The 14,948-nt window shown below is 38.8% G+C and overlaps 1 protein-coding gene across 1 annotated transcript in view; it reads left to right on the forward strand.

Moving 5' to 3' along the window:
* The first annotated feature begins 3,676 nt into the window (after positions 1 to 3,676).
* Positions 3,677 to 14,948, forward strand: part of TDRD3 (tudor domain containing 3) — a 160,173-nt gene continuing 148,901 nt past the window's right edge. The window contains exon 1 of the mRNA XM_023513424.1: positions 3,677 to 3,781. The gene's annotated coding sequence lies outside the window, so the exon portion shown is untranslated. The remainder of the gene's footprint in view (positions 3,782 to 14,948) is intronic.

The raw sequence follows: 14,948 nt of genomic DNA on the forward strand, positions 1-14,948 counted from the left end.
TTATCTATACACAACATAATTTCAAATAAAAATTTTTCACGTGAAAGAAATTAGTATAATCCCTACCTTTTCATTAACTTGTTATTTAAAAATTTTCAAATGTGGAGAAAAGTTAAAAAAAAATATAATGAGCACCTGGACCTCTAACTGATTTATCTATTTTTAATATTTTGCCATATTTACTTCTTCTCCTTGTTTCATACATATACTCATGTGTATTTTCTATTTGATTTACATATCTTATGTGTAAAATATGTGCATTTCTCTGAATCATTTGCACGTAAGTTATAGGCCCAATTCTTTATCCATAAATGGTTTGATATAAAATTCCCAAGGTCACAAACAATATCATTACAACATTTAAGAAAACCATAACCTACTATATTGTCCAATATCTAGTCCATACTCAAATTTCTGCAGTTGGTCACAAATAATTGTCTTTTTATATATTTGTTATTTAGATCCAGTATTGCATTTTGTTGTCATGTCTCTTAAGTGGCTTTAGTCTGGAAGAATTTTTTTTTTTTTAATAAATACATTGGCTCACATTAACAGTCCAGGCCAGTTTTCTTGTAGATATGCCTACTTTGAATTGATTTGCCTGTGTCTTGGTGTTTAGTCTCAAGCTCCAAACCAGGTGCTATTAACATTTTAGGCCAGAGGATTATTTGTTGGGAGTGCAAGGCTGTCCTTTGGATTCTACTTAATAGGATGTTTAGCAGTATTCCTGCTGCATCCCATCAGAGACAGTAACACTCCCTACCCTAGGCTGTAACAACCAAAGATGTCTCCAGATTGTGAAAGTGCCAGTCCCAGTGCCTATGATAACTTTAATAAAGTGCTCCACAAAACACTAAATTCCCTTACTTTAAGAATGGGATAAATCTTGGAATTCCTATTGGAGATATTGGGCAATATGAAAATTCAAAAGAATAATGACAATAAGTGTAATACAACTGAATATTTCAAAAATTCTACTAAAAACAACATCTTTAAAAAAGGAAAGGAGAATGAAACCTTTTCTTTCAGAGGAATAACAGATAATAAATGTAGAACAAATGGTCTCTAGAATAAGAAGCTTGATTAAATTCAGGTTAAACAATTTTGGCAAGAATACTTCTTAATTTGCATATCTAATTGCATTACATTAGAAAGCACATAACATCTATCCCATTACCAGTGATTTTAATTTTGATGGGTTTAGGCAGTCATTTTTTTTTAAGGTACATTTTCCCTTTGTAGTAAGTTATGACTTCATACTTTGAGACTACGTTGAGATCCTGTAATCTTATAGTATGCCACTTATGGCTTGTAATATCCTCTGATAAACATGGCCTGAATCAATTGTGACTCATTGGTAAAATTGTGATTTTTCTATTATAATTCTACAATGATTTTACATTTGTTATCTGGTACTCCTTATAAACAAAAGGTTTTATTCTCCCTTCTTTTTCAAAAAGATTTTATTTTTAAAATATATTAAGTATCGATATTTTATTTAATAAATTATATTTAAATTACACCAATTATCGTCATTTTTCATTTTCATATTCATTTGAATATTCACATTGTCCCAAAATTCTCCAGCAGGAATTCCAGGGTTTTACCCTGTTCTTAATGTTTTGTGGTATTAAAGTTATCATAGGCACCCTGCAATGGTAAATTCTTACTGTGTAACAACTTCGCATTGAACCAGTAAGAAATCTTGAAGATTGGGGCAAAATATCATTTTCATAGTTAACAAATTATGTTAATTGCAAAATGTAAATAACTGGTAAGAGAAGATTCTATCTAACAACTAGTAAAAATTACTGGCAACTTCTTTTTCAGTCATTTACCTTTAAAGCGGTAAATTTTTTCTGCCTCCTGGATATAATGACCGATGTCTATAAACTGAAATATACTTGTAGCATATGTACGACCTGAACATTGAGACTGACCCTGTAAGTTGTAGGGAATAGGATAGTTACTTCTGATTTAAAATTTTATTACCTAAATAACGTACATGGAAACGGATTTCATTAACAGCAGAACTACGGAAAGCATCGCAATTTTAAAACGATGACTTTTGAGAAGGCCAAACGGAATCCTTAGCTAAAAGGAGAAAAATTTATATCAAGGAATTTTAGCTCCACCCACGGCAATTATCTTCTTCCTTCTGTAACTGCCAATTTCCTCCCCAGACCCAAAAGCGTCTCTGCCCAGTTCCGCAGTCTGTGCTTCTAGTCTGAGTTTGTGATGATGGAAGAGCAGCGGTGGCCAGTGGCCGCGATGGGGACTTAAATGCTTAACAGTCTCTCCCTCCAGACCAGTCAGCTGCGGATTTTCTCCGCGGCCGAGAAAGAGCCAGCAAACCGATGGAACAAACTTTTAGGTAGCATCTCTGGATCGGCGTACCCTTCCGCCCGCTCCTCCCTGATTGGCTCGCGTGAATATCGACCGCCCAATAGCGATGGAGCGTCGTCTGCAACGTTCGGGGAACCGCCGCGCATGCCCACTTGGGGACCACCCCTGGGTTTCAGACCCCTTGAGTGCTGGCACAGGGAAGCGGCAAGGCCTCGTGGGAGCTGGGCCTGCTAGTGTCAGTGCTGAGGTTATAGGGCTGTGCTGGGACGTAGACGTCCCATACTGGGAGGCAGACAGGAAAAACAAGCACTGACACAACTGTCCAATTTCCCGGTATTCCCTAAGTGCAGGTTTTTTTGGGTGGGCCACTTTAATCGCGGGCAACACAATCTGCCTGTAGGTACTCGGAAGAGCCTGTAATTTTTTCTTGGCATCTGGGCTGCCTGAAAGGCGAAGTGCATGGAGTGAGCCTTTATAAGAAAGTAAACTTTTATCCTATAAAGAACTGGCCGGAGAAGACCTTTGAGTTTTTGCTGCAGGACATGTGGCCTTTTTAGTTTCCTGCTGGAAGCTCTCCCTAGGAGCCGACTAGTCTTCCCAACTTTCGCGTCGTCCTGCCCTCTCCGAGGTGTCCGCTTGTGGGCGCTGGAACCCAGGACGATAATTTCTGCTCTACAAAGAACCTCTCCACTAGTTTACAAGGTGTGCAACTCAGGAAAGTGACTCCAAAAACAAAGCCTTGGGTGGAGAGGAAAAGTCTCCATAGTCCTTGCTAATAAACCGTCCTGCGACTTCAGCCCCCAGCCGGCGTCGGGCCCGCCCGAGCCGCGGGCGCACCGCAGCCTCCCAGCCGCACTCCGGGCCGGCCCCTACGGCCGCTCAGAAAACGCGGCGAGCGGAACCCGCACGCGGAAGCGCCGGCCGCACTGAGCATGCCCAGTTGCAGAGCCGACCAGAGGAGTTTTTTCTTTTCTTTTCTTTTCTTTTTCTTTTTTTTAGGGGGGTATCAAGTAAGAGGTCTCACCCCCACCCCCACCCCGGCCCCCCACCACCCCCGGCCTAAGCAGCTACCATGGCCGAGGTCCCCGGCGCGGCGTTGTCCCAGGCGGGTTGGTAAGTGGTGAGTCCCGCCGGCCGCCGGGCCGCGGCGCGGGCCGGGGCACCAAGGAGGGTTGGGGTTGGGGGCGGTGGGGTGCGTGTGGGGTAGGCGGAGGCCGCTGTCCGCCCCCGGCCTCTGCTCGGGCCCTCCCGGCCGGCTCCGCCCCTGGCGCCGCGCGGAGCCGAGTCAGTGTCCCAGTTCCCCTCCGGGTGGCGGCGGCGGCCTGGGCCCCGGGCGGCAGGCCTGGTGGAGGCCGGGGGCCCGGGACAGGGCGTGCGGCGGCCCCTGCTCGGGCGGCCCGGGAGGACCTGCGGCGTCGCCTGCGTCGCCGCCTGGGTAGTGTTGCTGCGGCGGGACGCGGGGCGGCGAAGCCTTGAGAACCAAGTGCCGCGGAGAGGGGCGAGCGCGGCCAAAGCCCGCGGGTCCCCGGGAAGTTGGGGGAGTCCGCGGCACAGCCCGCGCTGCTGCCGAGCCACCTCCTCTTTGCCCTTATTTCAGAGTACGGTACCGACCGGTGTGGAGCTGCCCTCCGCGGCACACACACAACTTCTCTAGCTGAGAATGACCGCATTGTCAACTCGTGGGGGTGAACTCTTGTGCTCCGTAGAACTTTTCTGAAAAGGATGGCGTTGTGTTGACTTCCAAAGACCTTTCATGTCAAGATTTTTGGATCCGAAAGCAGTAAAAATTATGTACATTTAATCAGTTTCTGGAACTGCGGCCATTACGGTTGTAAACATCCAGCTTGATTCAGTAACGCTTTTCTCAGCTTTATAGGCATTTTCTGGGATAAGGGGTTGAAATGAGGCAGTCAAAGATTTGCCTTGGCCCTCTGAAATTGCCACCTTATCGAGAAGAAAGAGGGAGGCATTAAAAGACCAAACACAAAACTAGGGGAAATGGTGGTAAACGGTACAAATGAGCAAAAAAGTGTGCTGTGGAGTTGGAGGGAGAGTTAGTTACCTAGAGAAGTGGGATTTGAAAGATGTAGAGGAAAAGGCTTTCTAGCACAGAACTGCTGGGAATGAGACAGAGAGCTTATGGTTATACAGAACTGTAGATCCATATGGTTCTTGGACGCAGGAGGGTGTTCAATTAGGAGTACTACTAGTGCCTAAAAGATGTGGAATTGGTTTTGCGATTGAAGTGTTTGGTGAGTGGAGTGACACAGTCACACCTGTGTTTTGAGGACGCCCCGCCTAGGTTTAAAGGCACAGGTATATATTATCCACCCCATTTTACAGATGAGGTGACTGAGGCAAAGCATTCTTAAGTAACTTTACCAAAATGACATAGAAGGTGGTGGAGTTGAATGTTGAGCTTCGAGGGCCTCGTTTCAGATCTGGTGCTTTAATCCTTGTGCATAATTGATCCTACGGTTTTTTTCTCAGAACACATTGGCATAACAACTTGTAGTTTTAAAATCTCACTCAGTTTTATTTTCGATCAAAGAATCTCTTCAGTTTCTTTACCTCATGAGGCTGTCCTGAATAATCTTATATCACTCTTTTATTTGAGTTTTCTCTCATTTCTCATTGGATTGAACCTTGGTTCTTCAAACTAGCAATATGATTTCATTTAAAAACTCAGTCTTTTAGTGCTTTTAGGGCTCTCCTGTTCTAGAAAGATTATTTTTATTGTTTGGATTCCAAACGTGTGCTAAATTTGTCTGCTTTGAATTCTTAAACTCCTTATGGGAGGGAACTGGATCTTATTTTTCTGTGTATCTGTAGTGCTAAAGAATACACTACATTGTAGGTTCTCAGGAAAGACTAATGCAGTTAACCTTGGAATGCCCTCACCAGTCAGAATTTTGCAGGCTGCCCCCTACAAAAATTTAGATGGCCTTGTAATATTGTTATGAATTGTCAGTCATGTTATATTGTAGCTGTAGCATTTGCCACTTTGTATTACAGGTTACCTGTTTATATGTTTCTTCCACCAGACTGCTGCTTCTGTATGGCAGTGACTATAGTAATCTGTGGAATAAGACTTTCTTTCTGGGAGTTTGTGAGTTTCATGTACATATATCCTCAACAAACAAGGCATGAGGATCTCCTAGATTTTCAAGTTGGTTGTATTAGATCTTTAATTAGGGTCTTGCTACCTTAAAATATAGAAATCACAAAGATTTAAAGGCAGAGAAGAACACTGGCTGGAAAATTTCTGACCTTAGAGCTTTGACCAACTCATTTCAGTTCCACATGCTTAGTTTCCTCTTCCACATGGGGTGCTCTGTTATTGTGACTGGAAAGGGATGGTAGGTAGGGTGTATGCTAATATTAGGCTGCTTTATATCAGAGACTTGCACGTAAATGATTTTGTTATCTCTGAGGGTCCTGGGACTATATTAAGGGATGACTTTATCTGAAAAATTAGGTGTCTTTGTTTTACTCAACAGTTTTGAGTTGAAGACTCTATAGGGTAGTGTTGAAATAGCGTTTCCATTTTATTCTGAGAGAGCCTATATTAGGAAGTGTAGGTTTCTGATATCCGAGGTTTAACCAGAGATGATGCTCCAGGTTTTGAGGAGGGCAAGGTTAGATGGGATAGAGAGGATAAACATAAAAGTCTTCTTTACACCTCATTTTCCTTGAATTCCAGCTTCCTCTTTATGGTTATGTGTCTTTGATTATAGGTGTTATCACCATGATAATATTGTCTGGCCCAGGTGCATACCTAACTCCCCTTTGAACAACTAATAAAGGCTAAAGCTGATGAAAGTCTTTGACAAAATGTAGAACTAGAGAACAGTCATGGGTTAATGGAAAAAAAAAGCAAAATGGCACTATGAGTTATGGATTGATTATTGTCCTCTTGTCTTGAAGGACCTGCTCTTTTCCACATGTTACCTAAGATAGCTACCACAAAGACATGGAGCAACTGCAGGGCATTTTGTTAGACTTTCTAATTCCAAGTTTCTGACCTGTCCTCAGATGGAGGGGATCAGATGCATTCTTTTTACATCCCATCACATAGAAGCTTCTCAGACATGTTGTTGATAAAGACCAAAAAAGATTCCTATTCTGTACCCCACCTCTGTGCTTTTCTTGCTTGTTTGATTTCAGTTTTCTGAGAGACACACCTGTTTCCTAGGAGATTGGTGGTGAATGATCTCAGTCTTCAGATGAGAAACATTTTGTAGCAGCAGCAGTACAGTCTTTGCAGTAGCATCAATATAACTTCTTATAATAGTGATATTAGACATACATTATGAGTTTATGCATATAGTGAGCATTATTAGAAGTTTTGCTTCCTCGTATTATTCCAGCATAACTGTTAGGAATAGATATATTTGTAGAGAATAATGGTAGTTCTTTATAAAGTTGCTTATTAAGTATAGGTTTTTTTATTATCTAGAATTATAAAATACTTTTTTATTACTACTTTACTATAAGTACTCTTGGTTCACTTTTTTGGAGAAGATCAGAACCATTAAAACATTTTTTAGATACTGAGGGATACTAGAAGAAATCAAAATTATTTAGTTTTCAGGGGAGCTTATTTGGAGCATCCTTCTAACTGAAAATTTTTAAATGAACATTTGTAGCTTTCTCTCTTATTTACATTGTTTATATATTAAAGTGTTCAAATGTAATAAGTCTTGTTGACCTTGTGTCTCAAAATATGTTCCACATTGCTTTGTAGCTTCTACTGCTGTTGTAAACTGCTCAAAACGACTGGATAGTCTGTTAAACTGTGCAGGTGTTTAGGTTTCAAGGTGCTGTTTCCAGTGATTTTTTTGGTGACTAACTTATAAATCTAGTCTTAATAGCCTATAGACTTGACTGCCTCAAATATACAGGAGGTATAAAAAGAAATTTGCTACTTCAGCAGGTTGAAAGTAATTTTCTCCTTTCATACATTTAGCATTTGCTAAATCAACTAAAAATTGTATAGTAACATTTCAAGAACCATAAAAATATGACTATATCAACTTTTTTGGCACATATTTTCTCCTCTTGACAAAGGAGAAATATTGGTATTTGACTTATCATTTGACAGTTGAGTCCCATCAATCTAGAAATTTTTTCTTGTTGAAAGGTCTAGGATCTGGAAGTAGCTGAAGAATACTTTATCTCAAGATAATTTTTGGAAGAAGCAGACTGTACTCCCAGCAATGTAAAACATTTCATATAGAAATTTAAGAAATACTTGTAAAGTCATAAAGCAACAAAGAAGAGAAAGAGGGCAAGAAGCGTGGGGGTGGTAATGTAAGGTATTATGAAGGGTGTCAAATTAAAGGTACTGACAGTAGAAAAGAAACAGGTGTAGATGGAGAAGAGGAAAGAAACACATCATGCTCCAGGGCAGGACCAAGACCCTTAATGTACCTTAGCCCTGGAGCCTTTCCTGGATGAGAGTGAGTCAGTGTATGTTTGTGGGCATATGCACTTCTCATGTGTTCCACTTTATAGCCTTTAATCAATGTAGTGTAAATAGCTGCCCTCATCTCAGTGTAGTGCTATTGAAGGTATAATCTTTATAATAATAAGTCATAATGCAGACACATATGTAACCTTATACCATACCATGTATACTGATACACATTTAGTAAATATTTATGCCTCCTATATGCAAGGCACTATGTGTGTTCCTGGGACAGGGTGATGTTTAAGTCATGCAGTCTATAAACATACTCTCCACTGGTATTTTTCTTGCAGGATGATGTTGAAATACATCTGAGAACAATTAACCCAGACTTCATAAGTCTGGAAAACTTGTATAAGCAAGATTTTTGTATATGTCTTCTCTCAATATTTTGTCTAGGAAAATGAGGCAGATTCATCAGTGTACTCATTTAATAATTATTGAACACAATATTGTGACATGTATTAAGGACAGTCAGATGCAGGCCTATGGGAAAAAGCCATCAATTACAAATTCACATGTATTGCATCTTTTAAATATACTAGAGAAAAGAGACATTATTCAGATTCATATGTGCTTATAAAAGGGGAGTTTGGCCTCATCATGGTGTTCAGAGAATGTTTTCCTGAGATCTAGAGGATGAGTGGAAATTAACTACATAAAGTAAGGGGGGAGAGCAGCATCTACAAAACTCATATGTCAGTAAGGAGCATGGTGAGTACAAAGGTCTGAAGGACCATGGAGGCTCAAAGGCAAGACAGAGACAGGGAAGTGATGTGGGGCTAAATGATACTTAGGGACTGGATCATGTAGCTAGGACCTTATTGACCATGTTTTGTTTTGTTTTTATTTTAGAGGTAATAGAAATCAGTTGAAGAGTTTTAATTAGGATGGGATAACATCATAGTTAAGTTTTGAAATATGCTTGCATTGAAGAAGATAGAGCTGGGCAGGAGTGGTTGAGATGGAGAGATGTAAATTGATTTGAGAGATATTTGGAAGATAAATGGGCAGAACCTTTTGATGGATTGGATATAGGTGTGACAATAAAGTTGTCAAGGTGTTGATTTCTAGGTTTTGGGCTTCTGTACTCAAATCAATTAGAATTCAATTCAATTAGAAACTATTAGAAGACCAACACATTTTTTGAGTGTGTATGGGTCCTGAATCAAAATTGGACATTATTTGAGTGTGAGGTTCCTTGAAGTCATCTAAGATGTTAGCTAGGTATTAGGAAATCTTGCATGGAGAAGAGAAGACTAGGGCACAGGTATAAATTTGGAGTTATTTGGTTGTAGCTGGTGTTTGAAGCAGTGTATGAATGAGATCATCTAAAGCAGGTGTCCGCAAACTACGGCCCACAGGCCACATGCAGCCCACCTAGGACATTTATCCTGTCCGCCGGGTGTTTTTGCCACTGCTGCCTGTCCTTCCTAGCAGCTGACTCCTCCCAGGGCCCGCAGTCTGGCCCTCCAACAGTCTGAGGGACAGTGAACTGGTCCCCTGTTGAAAAAGTTTGAGGACTCCTGATCTAAAGCTACAACTGTCTAGGATGGTAGTCCTTAGAAACATGTGGTTATTGAAAACTTGAAATGTGATTCGTCCAAGTTCAGAGGTACAGTGTAAATACTCACTGGGTTTGGAAGACAGTACAAAATAAATATAAAGATCTCAATAATTTTTATATTGATTATATATTTTCAATGTATTACATTAAAATATGTTACTAATTTACTTGTTTCTTTTTACTTTTTAAAATGTGACTACTAGAAAATTTCAAAGTCTGCCAATGTAGCTTTCTTCTGTTGGACACCATTGATCTAAGGACTAAATTTTAAGTAAGAGTAGGTTTATTGAGAAATTTCAGGATTTTTAGAAGTGTATTAGTCTTTAAAGAGCTGCAGGATAGGGAAAAAAGGCCTAGAAAATGTTATAAAAATCATTGGCTTCTCAAGGGGTAGTCCCTGTGGCTCAGAGGACTAGGGCACCAGCTCCATATACTGGAGGTGGCAGGCTCAAACCCAGCCCTGGCCAAAAACTGCAAAAAAAAAAAAAGAAAAAAAAATCATTGACTTCTCTAAGAAGAGAAGATGAACATATCTTTAAGAGTTCTTTGGTAAGATAATATTTGATTAGTTCAGTATTACTTTATTGACTTACTGGTATTAGAGACTTAGAGAAGTTTTTAAAACATTCTTTATAAATTCGTATTTCTGAATTTCTTTTCAAAAAATTCCTCCATATCTTCCTTTATATTCCTCTAAATATAAAATGCAAATAAGATTAAGCTGTAGCTTTTCAGTGGACAGTCTGTCATGGATATTACATGAAGATGTGAAGAAAAGACATTTTTATATTACTAAATTCTTAAGTGGAACATGAAGAATTTTAGAATTAGTAAAGGTGAATTTTGTAAAATACCTAATGTGAAACATTAAATATTTGTATGATGGAAAAACTTGCTAAATAAATTCAGCCAGTATTTTATAATGGATTTGGAATGGATTAAGTTGAGATTTTGTTTTTTGTAAGTGAAATAGAGATATGTGTAGGTTTAAGTGTCCAGAAAGTTGATAGATTTTTGGGAGAAAGTTAATAATTTTTTCCTTACTGTAAATATATTCCATATTTAGATCCAAAGGAATAAATGAATTTTTGGCTTTTTTAACTTGTCAAAATATTTGATTTATGCCTTATGAATTTGTAAGCTTCTGTAAGACAAAGACCAAGTCTTTTAATACTTCTGGAGGTGCAAAGTAGACACTTAAATACTTATAGAGTAAATATTAGGTCATGTTAGTTGATCTTGATATCTTTCTTCATTTTGCATTTGTTTCCTCAAAGAACATGCAGCTTTTCTAAGCTTTTTGTAGAGTAGAAAATTGTTATTGGTTATTTTTGAAATGAATATGTAAAATAGGGGTTCTCAACCTGTGGCTCATGGGCCCAGTGCTGATTTTGCGAGGACTTTTTGCTTATATGGTGTTGGATAATCACAAAAAGTATGCAGGGAACTTTTTTTTTTTGCTGCTGGTCAGTGTTTGTTAGTGTTTGTGTATTTAATGTGTGGCCCACAACAACTCTTATTCTTTCAATTTGCAGCAGAGGAAATAAAAAGGTTGGACATCCCTGTTTAAAATATAAACATTTAAAAAAATTTGTATAGACATTCAGGGAAATAACCTGTTGCAGGAAGCTTTCCCTATTGATATTTTTATAATTTGTTTATAGAATTCAACTGTTACGAGATACAAGTAATGATGTGGATAATGGTAACACTTAAAAGTATGTGTTTGTATTGAGTTGTAAGTAAATTTTGAATTATGTTGATAAAATTTCTTTACTGGACTCAACCAACTATCTCTGTAGGATCTTCTTTCCAAACAATTTAATAGAAACTATTTTCAGAAATTTGTTAAGTTAGTATATTTTTTCCTGTCTACCACATTTGTTTTATGAGATATGCTACAAATTCTTTTATCTTTTTTTTTTTTTTTTTGAGACAGAGTCTCACTTTGTCACTCTTGGTAGAATGCTGTGATGTCATAGCTCACAGCAACCTCAAACTCTTGGGCTCAAGGGATTCTTTTGCCTCAGCCTCCCAAGTAGCTGAGACTATAGCTGCCCACCATGATGCCCAGCTATTTTTTAGAGATGAGGTCTCGCTCTTGCTCAGGCTGGTCTTGAACCTGTGAGCTTAGGCAGTTCACCTGCCTCAGCCTCCCAAAGTGTACATCTCAGAGACATGGCCTCCCAGAGACACGTCCTAGGATTACAGGCATGAGCCATTACACCCAGCCCTACAAATTCTTTTTTGATGTTGCTTATATCTTAGAGTCTTTGATCAGAAAGGAGTCAGGATGATGAGATTGAAATTCATGCTAGGGCATGCCTCTGACTAGGCAAAGAAGTAGGCATATAGGCACCTTGTAGTCTAGTAAGTTGGCATAGAATTTCAATCCACTGATAAAGGAGTTCCACCCTAAGGACATTGCTGAGCACTTAAAATTATAAACACCAAACAGGAGTATGTGTAAGTTATTGGTTAGGACACAAGGTATGTAAATTAGACGACTTCTTGATATGCCGGCTCTGTTTACCACACACAGAATGGCAAGTACTAGTAATCCTTTCTGCCTGTGTGTAGCGGCTTCTTTCATTACAGCCCAACCAGGTTCATTGCCTCATACTCGAGGAAGCCAGTACACTGAGATGGCAGGGTTTACAGCAAAGAAAGTGTTTAATAATGCAGGTGCCATGCCAGGATATGGGGGAAGTTTTTAAAATCCATCATCAAAAATTTGGGAGAAAGGCTTTTTAAAGATAGTTTGGTGGATACAAGGCTAGGCAATTGAATCTGCTAATTGAGGTCAGGGTGGAACCACAGGGTATAGAAATCGTCCTTGTCTAACTTTGGGACAAGTCTGTTCTTGAGTGGGGGTCTGGATAACAGTTGAGTTGATTTCTCCATGTGGGCCACTGGTCAGCCTTTCCATCATGATGCAGGGCCTAGAAGGTATCTCAAAAACTAGCCTTAGGTTTTGACAAAGAAAGTTAAGAGTCTTTATCACCATCAGCTGTGTTATGGGAAAGCAAACTAGGGAACAGTGGCTGGTGATTATTATTATTTTTAGTTATGTCTGTGCCTTTGCAAAGTTTAGGCCCTTACCACAGTTCTTGTCTTGGTAAAAGATGATTTTACCATTATTAGGGGTTTGCCATGATCTTTTCTCCTGACAACCTGCTTAGTTAACAGGGGTGTCCAACCTTTTTTTTTTCTCTGCTGCCCATTGGAAGAGTAAGAGTTGTCTTGGACCACACATGAAATAAACACAACACATGATTAGCAAAAAAAAAAAAAAAGTCTGTGTATACTTTTTGTGATATCCAACATCACAGAGAAGCAGATAAAGTTCTAACCAAATTAGCATGCTACCCATGTCCTGCAGGTTGGACACCACTCTAGTTTCATTCTAAATTGAGTAATAATGTGATTCTTCTATGATTGGGTTAGTCTGACTTCTTTCCTTGATGTTGCTTTTTGAGTATGGATGGGGTAGGGTTTGTCCCTAGCCTCCATCAGAATCTACAGTTTGAAGTTATTTTGGTTGTTGCAGTGTACCTGTGGGTACATCCAACGGGTACATTGCACACTTTCTGAGTGAAGGACACACTTAGAACCTTGACTTAACATATACAGAAACAAACTACATAACCACAGTGTGTAACCCCATAGTATTCTAAAGTAAAAAAATTTTTAAAAATGTACCTCAAAAACAAGTAGAGATTTTTGATTTGATATTATGAAAAGAGTATGTTTTGGTGACATGTATTTTAATAGGTACCAGGTAATAAGAATTGACTTAATGACATGTGACAAAAATCATGGTGTGCATACTGAAGTCTGGTTATCTTAAAAGGACAACAGAACCCTTAAATTTTTACCAGTTTCTACTTATGAGAATAAGCGTTTATCTGGATAATGTTTTATGCAAAATGCAGAAACACATTAAATGCAAAACGGGCCCAGTGTACATATTTCTCACACAATAGAACCTCTGTAAGTTGACCACTCAAGAGTCTGTAACCAACTGGTCAACATAAAGAGGTGGTTAACATAAGGAACTAGGCCTACTGTTGATATGTATATATGGTGCATGCCTGGTCTATGAAAATTAGGTCAACTTAAGGTGGTTTTTAAATATGGAGGTTCTACTGTATTTACAAAAAATGCCCTGCATTAGTTAGGTTGAGAGCTGGGCTTATGTAACAGAGACTTCACATACAGAAGCTTGAAGGACATAGCCATTTCCCCCCTCTGTCTTAAAAATACCCAGAAAGTGAGACATTTGTGCTTTGTGCTGTCATTTAGGGACCCACGTTCCTTCCACCCTACCCTTTACCCCTTGGTACTCCAGGTTGGTCCATAGACCAGCAGCATTGACATCATTTGGTAGCTTGTTAGAAATATTTAATCTTCATCAGGGACCTACTAAATCAATGTCTGGATTTTAATGATATTCTCTCAGTGATTGTTTTGCACATTAAAGTTTGAGAAGCACTACTTTAGGGCATTGTCCTCATCTTCATGGTCATAGGAAAGTAGCTGTCACATCTGGGTGTTAGCTACTTGAAAGGAGGGTAGCAGACAGCCATGGAGTCAATTCCCTGATGAGGACACATTATGTCCTTGGTTTCCAGGAACATCAGTATCACATTTTGCTGAAAGTGATTCTAAAACTGGTCTAGTTCTGATTCTCACACGGTAGACCCATTAGTCTTTTAAACTATAAAATCTTGTAGCAGTATGATAATTGCTTTAAAAATTTCTATGCTTACCTCAGTTTCTGTACCTATCCTATCATGCAATAGTAACAAAATTTGTGGATCAGAATTAATCTATGGACCACACCTGAAGTAGTTCTTCTGTTCTCATTTTGAATTTACTGCCCAGCAATACGGTTCAAACTATGGTAAATTTGAGTGAATTGGTATGAATAAATGAGGCTCCCCCTTTTTTTGCCTTTCATACTTTTTGATTTTATTTACTTAATAGTCTACTTAATAAAAATGTTTTAAGCGATAATCTTATGTTTGAAAAGGACTTTTCAGTTTGCAAAGCCTTTTTACCTACATTATATGGCATTCCCTAGTAACAAGTAGTATGTATTACATTTGCTTATAAAAGGGGATTATAAACCTTATTGGTTTAATCACATTGCTGATATATAATATGTACCTCAAGGAATGGTCACATTTGTTGTGAGAAAATGCTTTTAGTTCCTCACATAAATGTTTTTATTTTATATTTTTAGTTATGAATTAATATTAGTTTAGAATTAGTGTTATAAAACTTATCTGTGCCATTATGCCATTATCATGTTGGTTAACTGCTTGATGTGATTTGAATTATACCTTCTTTGACAGGTTTTCGTGGAAAATAAAATTGAAGTGGACTGTTGGTGGTCTTTTAAAATGTTTTACTTTTGTACAGTAGCTTTCATGTGGAAATTGAATTGTTTGTTCGTAGTTCTTGGTAATGCTTTAGTGTTTTAAACAGAAGTATATGTAAAAAATGTATGATCTGTATAGGTCTAAGACGCATATTTGAAGAGTGGAAAAACAGGCTAAT

This window comes from Otolemur garnettii, unplaced genomic scaffold, assembly GCF_000181295.1.
Source record: "Otolemur garnettii isolate 467f Iridium unplaced genomic scaffold, OtoGar3 scaffold00040, whole genome shotgun sequence".
Lineage (NCBI taxonomy): Eukaryota > Metazoa > Chordata > Mammalia > Primates > Galagidae > Otolemur > Otolemur garnettii.